We start from the raw sequence: 13,847 nt of genomic DNA, 5'->3' as shown, positions 1-13,847 counted from the left end.
AACTGAATAAAAGTATCAACAACAAAAGGTCATAATGTCACCACACCCATGACACACATTCGAACAAATTTCCTGCAAGACCCCATCTCGGGGTGTCTTTTGTCTTGACAAAAACCCGTTTAGTAGAACACATAATGAATCGAAACCACGTTACCAAGTTTAATTAAACAGACATCCTCCAGTATAAATAGAACCACCGAATCATCAATAATTTATAAAGCTAAAGCACCAAAGGAATATTCTTTTTTACCAGGGCGAACAACACAAACTTAGGCGTGACGTAGAGGCGTGTCGCAACACCGTGTTCCTACATTTTATTATCATCAAAACCGGTGTCCTCTCGTAAAGATAAATTTCGGTCTTTTTTCACGAATCTCGTCGACACCGTCCAGTTTAGATCTGGCTATTTTCGGACGATGAAATTATCGATCTTGGACGCACGCGAGGGGGTTTTTGTTCGGTGGGTAAAGAAAAAATTGTGCGTACGGTTTTTGGGTTGTGGTTGAACGTATTTGTTACGAGATTATTGATCATTATGAAAATGCCGAGCCCAGTGACTTGAGAGATTGCCGTCACGTTTCATCGAATATTTTAACCACGTTCCACTCACACGCGAAGTCAAAATATGAAAATACCGATGCGCATTTTGCCCGGTTATGGGGTCAGTATATCAACTTTTATGGACTGATTGTCAAGGGTTCGACTTTTACGTGTCACTTTTCTCACGTGCCGATTAATGATTGAGTTCGGTTGTTGTTTGTTTATTCATGCCTTCCAAAAAAGTGATGACGTCGTTTCGATGTATTAATTAGTAAATCCGTTAAAGGTGCAGTGTGTTACGTTAGCTGTACTTTAACGATCGATGTACATTTTTAATTTTATGCACAGTTTAAACTTGGTCCATCAGCAGTTTTATTTTTAAATTTGTTAATACTCTTAATGGTCGGAATGTCAGATGTCGAGGTGGAAAAAATCGAGAAGTTCGACAAAAACTTTTTTTATCGGAAACTTTATCATCGCTGCTTCATAAAGTTTTCGAAAATTTAAACTTTTGGTTCAACGTGACTAGAGTTTGAGTTCTGTGCAAATTAATTCACGTAAAATTCCACTAAAAAAACTAATGTATGTATTCAATAATTTTTCTTTTCGCAATTGTTGTAAACACCGTATCACCAAAGAAAATTGAAATACCAATTTTACTGTAAATATACCACTATACAATATTGTTTCAACGTTAATTAGGCAAGTTAATGACTTAACAGTCTTAAAACAGAGTAATGAAAACGTACACTTACCTTTCTACTTCTTTTTAGATATTTAAATGTTCCATGAAATTTTAATAACTGTGTTTAGCGATACTGTATTTTACAATCTCTGGAAATGTTGTTAATGTAAATTAGAATGCAAATTTATACGTAAGAAGTACGTTTTACATTTAAATTAGACCATTCTTAACCAACTTTTTGCAAAAGTGTAACCACCTTTTTATCTTTAAGATATTTTTTAACAATGTGCAACACTAAAGTAAAAAAAAAGTATTTAAAAAATCGGTCAGAGCAGTCCAAAAAATTCCCTTTTGATTGAAAATTTAGATTTTGCGACGTTTTATTTGCGACAAACACAGTATAGTAAAAAATCAAGCCGGATTCATAAACCACAAGTATAAGAGTTTGTAATTTCATAATCAGTACCGAAGAGATTCATTTGAATTAACCAAGTTTTATTAAAGTAAGAAAAAAATCGCAAAATTTTAAATGCCACAATTAAGCGCTAAACTAAATTTGAGATTTTCGCAATTTTTGAAAATTTGTGTATGTGACACACAAGAGAAAATTTGCGAATCTAAAAATATTCCCCTTTTTCAGATTCTTCAAACTGAAACTTTAGAAAAAATTTTATGAAACAGTGCGACTTAAAATTTTCGGAATTTATATTTTTTTGTGAAACAAATTAAAATGGCTCAAATGTGAAAATTTGAACCCATTTTTTTCGAAGTTGAAGCATGAACTAATTTTAAGTATGTCTGAAAAGTCAACAGTTCTGAAGAATGCTCGTTTTTCATACAAAATTACTGAAAATTTATCAATCGCAACGGTTTTTGATTTTTTTCGATTAAAAATGAAATTTCCGAAGAATTTCAATTTAACTTAATTTTCAATGCGTAACTTAAAATAACTTAAATAAAAGTGAAAAAAAAAAAAAAACCAGCAATTTTGAAAATTTTCAATGTCATAACACTCATAACTAAAAATTAAAACTAAATTTGAGACTTTCGTAATTTTTTAAACTTTCTGTATGTGACACACATGAAGACAAAATTATGTACCTTAAAATATTCCGCTTTATTATATTATAATAATAAAAAAAAAACTGATGACTAAAAATTTCCGGAATTTCGATTTTGTCTTCAAACAAATTAAAAATGGTTCAAATTTGAAAATGAGAAATCGTTTTTTCAAATTTTAAGAAATATTGCAATATGTTTGAGTATTTTACAGTTATGAAGGATCCACATTTTTGATACAAAAGTACTAAGAATTGACCAATGATAACGGTTTTCGATTTTTTTTTATTTAAAAATGGAACTTTCGAGTTTCGAAGAATTTAGATTTTATTTAATTTTCAATACATAACTTGAAATAAACGTACAAGTAAGAAAAAACAACAATTCTGAAAATTTTAAGTAGCAAACCTAAAAGTTATACTAAATTGCAACCTTACGTAATTTTCGAAAATTTGCTACACGAAAAGAAAAAAAATGTGTATCTAGAAATATTTCGTCTTTTCACTTTCTTAAATCTTATGACAGAGGGTGCCTGAAAATTTCCAGAATTTTTACTTTTTTTGTTAAACAAATTAAAAATGGTTTAAATGTGAAAATGAGAAACCATCGTTTCACAGTTTAAAATAGTCCCAGAACGAATTTTACAATATATCTAAGAAGTTTACGGTTTTTAAGGATCTGCATTTCCATACAAAACTATGTACTGAAAAATTACCTATCACAACGGTTTTGGGTTTTTCGATAAAAAATTAAATTTCCAAGTTTCGAAGAATTTTGATTTTACTTAATTTTTCATGGGTAACTTGAAGTCAACCTAAAAATAAGAAAAAAACAGCTACTTTGAAAATTTTCAAAGTCAAAACTAAAAATTAAACTACATTTGAGACTTTTCGTAATTTTTGACAATTTCTGTGTGTGACAAAAGACAGGAAAAAAAATGTGTACCTAGAAATATTTAGCTTTATCAGATTCTTGAAACTGAAATAAAAAAAAACCTGAATAATTAAAAATTTTCAGAATTTCGATTTTTTTTTCAAACAAATTAAAAATGGTTCAAATATGAAAATGAGAAATCATTTTTTCAAAGTTTACGCAATATTGCAATATGTTTAAGTATTTTACAGTTCTGGATGATCCACATTTTTGATACAAAAATACTGAAAATTGACCTATGACAACGATTTTCCATTTTTTCAAATCAAAATTAAATTTTCAAGTTTCGAAGAATTTAGATTTTATTTCATTTTCAATACATAACTTGAAATACACGTAAAAGTAGGAAAAATGAGCAATTCTGAAAATTTTAAATACCAAAACCAAAAATTATACTAAAATTCAGCATTATGTAATTTTCGAAAATTTGCGTATCTGATACACGAAAAGAAAAAAATTGTGTACCTAGAAATATTTCGTTTTTTCACATTTTTGCAACTTAAACTACAAAAAAATCTTATGAAAGAGGGTGACTAAAAATTTCCAGATTTTTTTTGTTAAATAAATTAAAAATGGTTCAAATGTGAAAAGATTTTTTCAAAGTTGAAAGTAGCCCCAGAACAAATTTTACAATATGTTTAAGAAGTTTACAGTTGATGACCAATCACAAAAGTTGTGGTTTTTTTCGATTAAAAATGAAATTTCCAAGTTCCCAAGAATTTCTATTTTATTTAATTTTCAATGCCTAACTTGAAATAACCTTAAAACTGAGGAAAAGAGAGCAATTTTGAAAATTTTAAAGTAGTCCCAGAACGAATTTTACAATATATCTAAGAAGTTTACGGTTTTTAAGGATCTCATATAAAACTATGTACTGAAAAATGATCAATCAGAACGGTTTTGGGTTTTTCGATAAAAAATTAAATTTCCAAGTTTCGAAGAATTTTGATGTTACTTAATTTTCCATGGGTAACTTGAAGTAACCCTAAAAATAAGAAAAAAACAGCTACTTTGAAAATTTTCAATGTCAAAACTAAAAATTAAACTAAATTTGACTTTCGTAATTTTTGACAATTTCTGTATATGATAATTGACAAGAAAAAAAATTAGAAATATTTCGATGTATCAGATTCTTGAAACCGAAAAAAAAAACCTGATGACTTAAATATTTCGCGAATTTCGATTTTTTTTTTTTTCAAACAAATTAAAAATGGTTCAAATGTGAAAATGAGAAACCAATTTTTCAAAGTTTACAGAAATAAGAAATTTACAATTTTGAGGGATCTTCATTTCCATACAAAAGACTGAAAAATGACAAATTAAATGATTTTGGTTTTTTCGATTAAAAATGAAATTTCCAATTTTACCCAATTTTCAATGTGTAACTTGAAATAACCCTAAAAGTAAGAGTAAACATTTTAAATGCCAAAACTAAAAATTAAGACTAAATTTAAGATTTTCGTAGTTTTTTAAAACTTCTGTAACACGATAAGAAAAAAAATTGTGTACCTAGAAATATTTCGCTTTTTCAGATTGTTGAAAGTGACACTAAATAAATCTTATGAAACAAGGAGACTTAAAATTTCTGGGATTTAAAGCTTTTTTGTTAAACAAATTGAAAATGGCTAGGACGTGAAAATGAGGAACCATTTTTTCGAAGTTTAAGATAACACGAACAAATTTTACCATATGGTTATGATTGTATTTTGTTTCGACAACTACTCAGATTTTAGTTTCATTGAATTTTTGAAGAATTTTGAAAAATAACCTCTCTTAATATTTACTTATTTTGAGTCAACTTACATGAAAACGTTCATCTTATACTTAAATATAAACTTGTATTCTCCCAATTTTCAGTAAAACATTTTATTTGCAACTGAAAATTTTGACTTTTTTTTGGAAAAAGCAATCGTGAAGTTATTAGGAGTGTGACCAACTTTTCCACACTGAAATTGTCTGATTAATCTTTTGGTGACAATGTTTAGTTTCGACAACTCTCCAGGTTTTAGTTTTGTTAAATTTTTGACGAATTTTGAAAAACCCAATGGTCATTTTGTTTGAGTGCTATTCACTTGTACATACAAAAATGACTAGATTTATCCATTAGTGATGACGACTTCTAGTCACGCCAACACCATCATGTTCGAATATTTTTTCATTTTCAAAAGTTTTGAAAAATAATCTCTAATCTCTCTTAATTGCTACTTATTTTGAGTTTTTGATTGTGTTAGGCACAATTTTAGTAAGAAGAAAATCTCGTCTCAGTAAAACCTTATATATGAAACTGAAAATTTTGTCTTTTTTGGAAAAGTAACCAAGTTTTCCACACTGAAATTGTCTGATTATTCTTTTGGCGGTTGTATTTTGTTTCGACAACTACTCAGATTTAAGTTTCATTAGTGGCGATTTATAGTCACGCCAAAACCACCATGATCGGATTTTATATAATTTTGACGAGTTTTGAAAAATAAACTCTTTAAATGTCTGCACTTTGAGTTTTTGTTTTGTGTTAAGTCCTAATTTTGACAACAAAAAATTTTCCCAAAATGTGGTCATCCACACTTACATAAAAAATTTTATTTTCCAGTTTTCAGTAAAACTTTCATTTTTCTCGATATGTCATAACCCCTAAAATGGGTGTTCCGATTTCGTCTGCCTGTCTGTTCATTGTCTGTGTCGATTTTTGTTAGACAGATAATCTCCGAAACTACCGGAGATTATCTGTTGCCAATATTTTTTAAAAATCGCTTATCCACAGCCTGCGGAAATTTACATTCTTTTCTAAAAACACAGTTTTAAACATTTTTTTATGCGCTCTTGAAAAGTAATCTTATATTACATATAATTACATGTTTTCTCGACATTTTGTAGTTCCTATAATATGAAAAAGTAGATCCTCCATTTCCGTATGTCTGTTGTCTCCTCGTCTACATATTGGCGATTTTATTAAATACGTAATCTCTGCAACTACTAACAACAAATTGTTGTGAAATTTCAGATTTGTTTTTAAAATTAATCATCGTGAAGATAATGAAACGCTAACCAAAATTTGACTGATCATCCCCACCAAAACTGTGAAGACGTCATCTCAAAATTTTCATAAGTATGTAAAATATGCAAAATAGTCTACATCTGTTTTTTTTTTGTTTGATAACGTAAATATTTTATGCAAATTGTTGTATAAATGTATGCAGCAAATATTCCAAGCACAATTAAAAGCACATATTTGGGTAGTAAATTTAAACGCGTTACATATTTGCTCAACCTTAATTGGACAACTTCGTACAAAAAAATTTAAATGATTCATTTTAAAACACACTGGTATCAACAACAAAAATCGATCAATTTGTGATTATCTGCTCTATTTACTTTAGTCCGCTATAAAAACCGCACGTGTATGCTATTATTATTAAAATTTAATTAAAACGCATAATACACAACAAATTACATTATAGCGACAATTTCACGCTAAAATAAACACCGTAAGTAAACGTCAATTTAAACCAGAAACTGTCCATTTAATGTCGACCACATACATTTCATTATTGGTTGTTTACCAGTAAAATAAAACAACTATTAATAACGAATCCACATACATTTTCCGATACATTATTCATCGTTATTGGCCAATCGTTATCAACGAATTTAAAACATACGCAAACAGTAACAAGAAAGTAAACAGATAAAACGTTAAAATGACATCCCCGGGCGAACTTTATGACAAAACGTGCACTAAATGTCTTATTTAAAGTGATTTAGCTCATTTTAATCCCCCTCGTTTTTACGACGCTTTCGCTTCCAAGCCTCACATTCGAACCATCTCCCTACAATTACGACGACTTAATTTTGAAGAATCGGCCAACCACTTTTTCTGTATCGCGTTACAAAAAGGGCCTGCTTTACACACCCATTAACCTTGAAGAATCCCCAACAAAGCTAGCTCTAAATAAATTATAAACAAAACCGGCTGCAGGCACACTTTTTCTGTTGATTATCTCATTACCGGTATAGCGGAGAACGCGATGTGCCAAGTTCAAATTAAAAATAGAATAACACTGTTGAATAATTGAATGTTTTTCCCGCAGACACTTGTCACGTAAGATAACAGCATGTGTTTCGCATTACAAAGAATTTATTGTCCTTATCTCAGATTGTGTTCCTCGTATACCTAACGCAAATTATTCATATCTCCACCGATTCGGAACGAGCTAATTCTCGTAAGACAATCCGCTTTCATACCCGACAAGATAAGAGATTTCCTGTCGTACATTCGATTAATCGATTCGCAAAAGCGTCTTAGTCACGGAGCGACTGTGCAAAGTCAACAGTCAAATATTTGAGGGAAATGCTTTAATGCGTTTATTTGCGCCGATTTATTATTCATTTGGTTGGGACCGACTTTCTGAAACGGCCCTGAGTGTACCGGTGGGCGTTTCAAATAAAAAAAAAGTGAACAAGTAGTGAGGAGTGGCTGTGGAGCTTTGAGGGTTCAATAATGATGTTCGTGGAAGGTTAACACTTTTTTTTGTACCAGATAGTGAATGACAGCGGTTGTCATTTAAAGATAACGCGATCGAAGACTCAACCAGGGACTCATAATAAATGAATTCGGTGTGATTCGTGGAAAAAATCTTGATAGCAGGTAATGGAGCGTCAGGTTTTCCTGAAAGTGTGAATGAGTGTTTGAAATCGAAAGCTAGACAAGCAAGCGAAAGAAGGATAAATCAATACAATTGATGGAAAAACGAGAAATAAATCACCTGCAGTAGACATTAAACAAGAAAATAAAGAAGAGGTTGTGGTGTATTCTAGTCCACTTTTTTTCCAACCAGAAAAAAATCTCTCCCCGTTTCTTAAATTCTGTCCCCGATTTTTAAGTCGCCATAAATTTGAAGTGAAAAAATCCACTGTCATAAATCTATAGACAATACGTTGACCTATTTAGGGTCGCATTTCCACTTCCGAACACTCTGGTTACTGGCAACATCGGCTGCGGTTTTCAGTAAATTATGGAGGATCGTTCCAGACTTTAACCGACTCAAAACCAGAAAATAATATATTCGTATGTTCGAACATCGAAGTTTTCTCTCCTAAACATCCTATGCACATCTTTCGCAATTATAAATTAAAGATTTTGAGGTGACAGCGATCGCAAAATTTCAAAGTTGCCGGAAATTGCAAAATTTTCTTCTCATAAAAAATGAAGGCAGGTTAATAAACTACAAATATAGGTGATATTATTTTGATGTGGGGTCACCAAATTGTTGATCGGGATAATCAGACAGATTTTGTTTAGAGTAACATTCCTATAATTTCACATACAGTCCAGTAGTTTTGGAGATTATCTCCAATAAGATCTCCGACAGACGACAAACGGACGAAAAAAGGAGATCAATACTCATTTTCATACACTCGGAGCCATGAAACATTGGTGGAGAAACCGCAAACAAAGCTCTTATTGTGCTACAAGCATACTGGCCAATAGCCAGAGCATGGAAATCCTGCTCAATTAAATATACATGTCTTGACTTTCTGATGCTTTACATTGAAATCTCCGACTATGCTACGTCAATGTAATATTTTACTTACTGGTATAAATAAGTTTGCAGCTACGGTTCAAAAATCTCAGAAGGTAACAACATGATAAAATTATATTTAGCAATAGGAAGTCCAAAATGGCACATTACTGTGAGTTTTTCTCTTTGTTATCGAAATTAGAGTGACCATAATTGAAGGAGCTATTGAGGATCGTCTATTATTTGATACATTATTGTAAATCTTCAAGAACTGCATTTTTTATTTTCGCCCCTGAAATACATTACAATTTATCCAACTTTGATTCTGCGAGTTTTATTTTTTATGACATATAATGAACACATTATTCCAAGAAACCATAAACTCAGAACGGGAAATGAAGACGACCGACAACCATAATGTACGCTTGTTTTTATACGTTGATGACTTCACTATTTCTTAACATTTTGTAATTAAAAAGACCCTTATAATTTAAAGTAGAGATATAAGGTAAATCAGTCACAGTCTAACAAAAAAAAAAATCGTATATATCCGAGATCGAACGATGTTTCGTATGGTTGCCACTATATGGTTAAACATGGCCAACTTTCCTACGAGAAATATTGATAACAAAAATTGGTTGATAATTGTTTCGACCGAACTTCCCTCGCACCGAAAGTTGAATGAAACATATCAAGAATTTTCGAGTTGAGTTACTTTATACAATTTTGTGATGACCTCATCAACATTTTTGCAAGGACACGTTGGATTGGTGCAGTGTAGTACTTGCTAAGATAAAACTGGCAGGTGGGCGGGGCTAGTATTTGTTAACCTAAGATTGATTTTGGTAAATGAATGAACAATATTAAGATTAATCACTTGAATGAAGAGGGGGTGGGTGGGCGGGGATATTGCTTGCTTATAAAAGATTCTGTATGAAAAAGTTAAAACTTAGCCCCGCCCACCCACCCGTCTCTTTCTTCAGAAATAAATGTTATAACAAATAAGTACTATAGCAAAAAATTACGATCAACACTTTTTTTAACAACCTACGATCTATTAATTTCCATTCTCACCTTACAAAAGAACATACAATTTTCCCCGCCCACCCACCCTGCCTCCATTTCAGTGATTCATTTCGTCTAGTCCGAATGAAAAGTGGATCTCAATTGAAGAGAGATAAAATCGTTAGAATGAGAACAGAAAATAGAGGGTTGGTGGGCGGGGCTAGTACTTATTAAGAGTGATTTTGGCAGATGACATATCTTCTAAGAAAAACTCGGGTGGGTGGGCGGGGCTAAAAATTGGCAAGTTAGGACTGAACAATATTAACAGTGGTCAGTGGAATCAAGAATGGGTGGGTGGGCGGGGCTACAACTTGCTATGTTAGGACTGAACAATATTAAGAGTAGTCACTGGAATGAAGAAGGGGTGGGTGGGTGGTCGGGGCTACTGCTTGCTCATAAAACTAGAAAAAAGCTAAATTTAGCCCCGCCCAACTCCTTTCTACATTTTTTATTTTATTTAGTGTAAAATGGAAATTGAAAAATAACAGTATTCCCAAAATACTCATCATACTTTGCAAAATTTTGAGATGTCATCAATTTTTTACGAGGGATGAGCACATACATTTTGATCAAAAATTTACCATGCTTACGGTAATTTTAAAACATTTCAAAGATTTCAAAGCATTCGGTTTTGCAGATTCAAAATTAAATTGCAAAAAAATTATAATTTTGATTTTTTTTTTTTCAAAAATCTGGACGCATGTTTCGGGTAAAAACTGAACACGGAGTCATAAACTACATGTCTGGCACTATGTTATTTTGTACAATTTAAAATCCATTTAACAATGTATAATTTTGAAGTAACGTCATCACATTATTTGTGCGGATGATTAAGACAAATTTTGGCTAGCGTTTTACCATCTACATGATTTTCCTACTATAAATACAAAATTTGACGACAATCGACCCAGTACTTTCGGAGATTATGTCTAACAAAAATCCGGGACGGCAGATAGACAGACACACGGCAACGGAAGACCTATTTCTTCGAACTCTAGGGGTCATGAAACGTCGCGAAAACGTAAAAGTAGAAGAGAGGGAAGTAAAAATTACAATAATAATAAACAAAATCAAGGTAAATTCATAAATCACAAGTACAGATGACGCTATGAAATTGTTGGTGGGATGATTACACAAATTTTGGTTAGCGATTTACCATTTACACGATATTCCTAACATACATATAAAATTTGACAACAATCGGTCTGGTAGTTTCGCAAATACGAGACCTACTTTTTTATATTCCAGAGGTCATGAAACGCGGAGCAAACATGAAAGCATCCATTCTCTAGATGAATCCCATTTCAATTCTTCTTTAGCTTACGCTCGGGAAGTAAAAAGACGACGGCAATAATTTTCTTTCGAAATAAACAATGTGTAAAAACGTTGCATTTTAGCAAAAAATGTTTAGTTTCGGATTTTTAAAAAAATATACCTTAAAAACGGTTTTTTCTGAAGGATTGTTTGCTCACTAGTTTAGTTAACAATTTTTTTTGGAATGATGCTCGAAACTATGTTGCCATATAAACTGTCATATAAAAAGTCAGGAGTTTTAATAAGTTTATTCAGTTTTTGATGGTACTTTACGTGTGTATTTAGTTATTTCCATTTTCCACGAAGTTGGTCGAAGATATTAGACAACAAATACAGCTTTTTAGAAAAATTATAACAATGGATTTTGCGAATTTTATTTTTTTATGATGATCCCATAGTTAAAAAACAAATCTAAGCGAATTCATAAACCACAAGTTTAGGTTTGTTATTTTATAAAATTTAAATGGAATTTACTATGCAAAATATTTAGGTGACGTCATCAAATTGTTGGTAAGATGATGGGATAGATTGTGGTTATCACTTTACAATATGCAATATTTCTAAAATAAAACACTTCGTAACAATCAGTCAAATGGTTTCGGAAATTATGTGTCTAATAAAATCGACCGAGGACAGCAGACAGACAGACAGGGGAAAGCAGACAGACAGACAGACACGACAGACAAAGGACAGCAGACAGACAGACAGAGAGAGAGACAGACAGAGAAGAGCAGACAGACAGACAGAGAAGAGCAGACAGATAGACAGATAGGGAAGAGCAGACAGACAGACAGACAGACAGACAGACAGACAGACAGACAGACAACAGCAGACAGACAGACAGACAGACAGACAGACAGACAGACAGACAGACAAGAACAGACAGACAGACAAGAGCAGACAGACAGACAAGAGCACACAGACAGACAAGAGCAGACAGACAGACAGACAGACAAGAGCAGACAGACAGACAGACAGACAAGAGCAGACAGACAGACAGACAGACAAGAGCAGACAGACAGACAGACAGACAGACAGACAAGAGCAGACAGACAGACAGACAGACAGACAGACAGACAGACAGACAAGAGCAGACAGACAGACAGACAAGAGCAGACAGACAGACAGACAGACAGACAGACAGACAGACAGACAGACAGACAAGAGCAGACAGACAGACGGAAATGACAGACCTATTTTTTCATACTTTAGGAGTCATGAAACCGCTAGTCGTCAAAACAAACTTAGCTCGAGAGGTAAAAAATAAACAGAAAATTAAGAGTTTTATGTTGTTGAAAAGATTTTATGCAAGTCAGTACTCAATTTATTTTGATTTAAACTACAAAAAAAGGCCGCAATACGCATTACATTTTCGTAATGAAAAAAAAAAAAAACAATTATTTAAATCAGCGATTTTTTTTGAAAAATCAATACTCCAATAAAAATTCACACTAGATTGGTTACCAAAATTTTGAAATAGCGCTCGAAACTGTGTTGCAATGTAAACTGACTACTGTTCAACGAAAAAAATAATTCCTACCATATTTCTTTTCTCTTTCAAATTTAGTAGATTTAGTTAGTATAAACATTGCAAAAGTTTCTGTTAGGGTGTCAACGTCCAGAATATTTTTATTTGTATTAACGATTTTCTAAAAGTGTTCATTTTCGGTATCTTCCATGCAATAAATATTTTGTTTTCGGGACATTCATTCTTACAAGATATATCGGGGATTCCTAGAAATATAATTTTTTTGATGTGGTATATGCCGCTATGTTGCAGAAAAATTATCACACACCTATAGATTTGCTAAAACGATGAAGAAATGGGTTTCGAGTTTCGAGTAATCATCCTCAGGTAAACGAGTAGACCGTACTTAGGGCTGGTACCTGATTTTACTATCTACATGTTATAAAGATTTACAACATGGGCTGGGTAAGACTAACGGATTAGTTCCACTACAAGTTACATGTGCCCACTACTTTCCAACAAAATTTTTGGTCAATATCATAATATTTTTAACAACATTATGTTCGCTTCTAATTTTAATATAACTACCTATCTAGTTGAATATGGAATAAAACAACCAAAATTTGTTTTCTACCTGTGTATGTAGATATCTACTTTGAATTTGGTTCGTTGACAAAATTACCAGGAACCGAAATTTAATCCCTTTAACAACGTCGAGTCAAAATTTTTGTACCTGCTAGCCGGGAGAAAACTCGTTCCATCCCGGATGACAATATAATGACCTTGACCATTTTGGGTGACAACTGGGCTCTTCCCGAATTTTTCCTTTCACGTTGTAATTGGAGTTATTCTCACAAATGAGATAAAACACCTTGTATATAAAAATGACTGAATTGAAGGATTTTCATAGGCGCAGTTGGAGTACACCGACTAATAGACATCTGAACTTTTTACTTCAAACAAATGAGAGATTATATAAAAAAAATATGAGTTCGTCTAGTGGCTAGATTATTTTTTGTGTCGTTTACACGTAATTTTGATATTTGAAGGTACTTGTTTGAAGGTTATTTACGTAATTATTGTAAGAATCTGATTTGTTCGCTAGTGGAGCACGAATTGACAACAGTGTCTCGATTGTAGTCAAGTCCACTGCCATTACCAAGCGGCAAAATATTTTCTTCCGTAGTAAGCAAAGACCTCGGAAGGGTGGCACACCACCTCCTACTCCGTACTTTGTCATCCCCTCCAAAATTCATACATGCAACGA

General features: G+C 32.3%; 1 protein-coding gene across 7 annotated transcripts in view; it reads right to left on the bottom strand.

Annotated features, from left to right (window-relative positions):
- LOC135133773 (serine/threonine-protein kinase mig-15) overlaps nucleotides 1–13,847 on the bottom strand; it is a 55,945-nt gene that overhangs the window by 40,988 nt on the left and 1,110 nt on the right. The window lies entirely within an intron of this gene.

This window comes from Zophobas morio, unplaced genomic scaffold (genome assembly GCF_036711695.1).
Source record: "Zophobas morio isolate AGI-343-1 ecotype UQ-CSIRO unplaced genomic scaffold, CSIRO_AGI_Zmor_V1 ptg000022l, whole genome shotgun sequence".
Lineage (NCBI taxonomy): Eukaryota > Metazoa > Arthropoda > Insecta > Coleoptera > Tenebrionidae > Zophobas > Zophobas morio.
This window is presented reverse-complemented; position numbering and strand designations above follow the sequence as displayed.